The sequence below is a fragment of the Montipora foliosa genome, unplaced genomic scaffold (assembly GCF_036669935.1).
Source record: "Montipora foliosa isolate CH-2021 unplaced genomic scaffold, ASM3666993v2 scaffold_412, whole genome shotgun sequence".
NCBI lineage: Eukaryota > Metazoa > Cnidaria > Anthozoa > Scleractinia > Acroporidae > Montipora > Montipora foliosa.
In genome coordinates, this window is record NW_027179715.1 from 1167501 (window position 1) to 1170000 (window position 2500).

Below are 2500 nucleotides of genomic sequence, written 5' to 3' on the forward strand. Positions count from 1 at the left end.
CCAGTCGTTGTCAAAAGCTCTGTTCGCGAGTATCTCAATTGTTTCATCTAAGGGTACGTTGGTAAAGATGGAGGACACGTCGTAATCGAGTGTCACCGATTGAAGTGAAAGCGAGCTTTGAAAAGGCTTACTGGAGCCTCGAACCTCATCTTGAAAGCGATGATTTGAAAGAATTGGCGGCCGCAACCCTACGATCCGTAGCTCTGAATTACATCCAGCGCAAAGTACAGAAACCTCCCAAGACACTTTTGGTTACCATCGAACAACTGAAACGACGTGAAGACATCGTCATCACCAAACCAGATAAAGGATCGGGAGTGGTCGTAATGGATAAGTCCGAATATCTGCGACTATTATCCGAAGCTTCCATCAATGATTCCAGTAAATTTCAAGCTGTTCCACTGGAAAGGCCCTCGAGTAAAGGTAGACCGCCAACATATTACAACCCCCTCCTAAAGAAAGAGAAAGATTTAGACGCCATTGTTCGTAGAATTCTGCCTAAGTCCATAGCAGATACTGTCCGTCCTACAGGTTCCAGATTAGCGCATTTGTACGGCTTACCGAAAACACACAAGGAGCGCTTGGCGATGCGCCCTATACTCTCAGCAGCGCAAACTTACAACTATGCACTGGCGAAATGGCTCGACACTAAACTTAAGCCTCTCTCTCTGAATCGCTACACAGTAACTGACATTTTTGAATTTGCCGACGAAATTCGCGAATTAGAAATATCAAACGGTGACATTCTGGTTTAGTTTAGTTTATTGAGATTTGTCACCACAAAATACATACATTATCATAACAGTAGTATGACGTGACCGGAGAGACGAACAGGGCGGAGCCTTGGTTTCTTACGACGTGTCCTACCTCTTTACCAACGTACCCTTGGATGAAACAATTGAGATACTCGCGAACAGAGCTTTTGACAACGACTGGTTTAATTCAACCTATGACCTGAACCTGACCAAAACGGACCTTGTTGACCTTCTCAGTGTAGCTACAAAAGGACAACTTTTCCAGTATAATGGAGCACTTTACGAACAGACGGATGGTGTGGCCATGGGTTTCCCCCTTGGTCCCCTGCTAGCTAATGTGTTCATGTCTTCAACTGAGGAAAACCTCGAGCGAGAGGGTAAACTCCCTTCTTTCTATCGAAGGTACGTTGATGATACACTTACTATCATGCCAAATATCGCAACAGCATCCAACTTCCTGAACACGCTTAACAAGGCACATTCTTCTGTAAAATTTACGATGGAAACCGAATGCAATGGCATGCTCCCTTATTTGGGCATCCAGTTACTGAACCGATCGCCCCAAATAGAGACAAAGGTGTACGTAAAACCCACGAATTCAAGTCTCCTCTTACATTACCAAAGTCACGTTGACAATCGGTACAAACAGGGTTTACTCCGAACTATGCTGGGTCGAGCACATAGTTTATCTTCTTCTTGGTCACACTTCTCAGACGAATGTGACCGATTGAAGACAGTATTCTCGCGTTTAAAGTACCCCAAACACCTCATCGACTCTGCCATCAAAAATTTCGTTGACTCAAAGGTTTGTGACCAGCAGCGACCATTATTACCAACTAAAGAGACGGACACAATTCGAGTGGTTCTACCACTTAAAGACCAACCTCAGCAAATTTTGTGAAAGGACAACTCAAGGATCTGAGCCTAAAAGTGAACACCAACATCCAGCCCGTATTTGTCAGCCGAAAAATTGATCAAGAACTGAATGTGAAAGAAGCAAAGCCATCGATCGTAAATGAACAGTGTGTTGTTTATAAATACCAATGTGACCTGTGCGATGCAGGTTATATAGGATACACACGCGGACATTTACACAATCGTGTAAAAGGACATAAACAACAGTCCTCGGCCATTGCCAAACATTGCAAGAACGTACACGGGAGGATCCCTCAGGACCTACTGAAATGCTTCGAAGTTCTTAAGAAGTGCAGGAACAAATTTGACTGCTTATTGTATGAAATGCTTTATATAAGAACTTTAAAGCCAAACCTGAAGGTGCAATCGGACTCTATTCGTGCGAAAGTATTTGTGTAATCTTCGCACCTATTATGTTAATTTTCGCGCCACATCGCTTAAATACTGTTATTTGCATGTTTTAAACTTTTACCTTGATAATGGAGTCATGACTACTCCGAAACGTCGGTTTTTATCGTTCGCTTTTACTGTTTTATCTTTTAAGAAATCTCTTTTAATACGAATTATTATTATCATCATGATATTTATGTAATAATATTACAATACCAGTATATATTATATAATACATGTTATTATTAAATTTATATACTACTACTAATAATATTATTATTATCCATTGAAATGTCAGAAAATAAGCCAGGAGACAGCAGCTTTGTAAGCTCCACTGAAATTCGAGGACAAATAAAGTTATGCATGAATGAATGTATGTATATCGGTTCTTCAATTCATGCAATACTGTATTTCACAGTGGGATTAGAACTTACGCGATG

General features: G+C 41.2%; 1 pseudogene; it reads left to right on the top strand.

Annotated features, from left to right (window-relative positions):
• Positions 1–311: 311 nt before the first annotated feature.
• Positions 312–2180, top strand: LOC137988241 (uncharacterized; annotated as a pseudogene).
• The last annotated feature ends 320 nt before the right edge of the window (positions 2181–2500 follow it).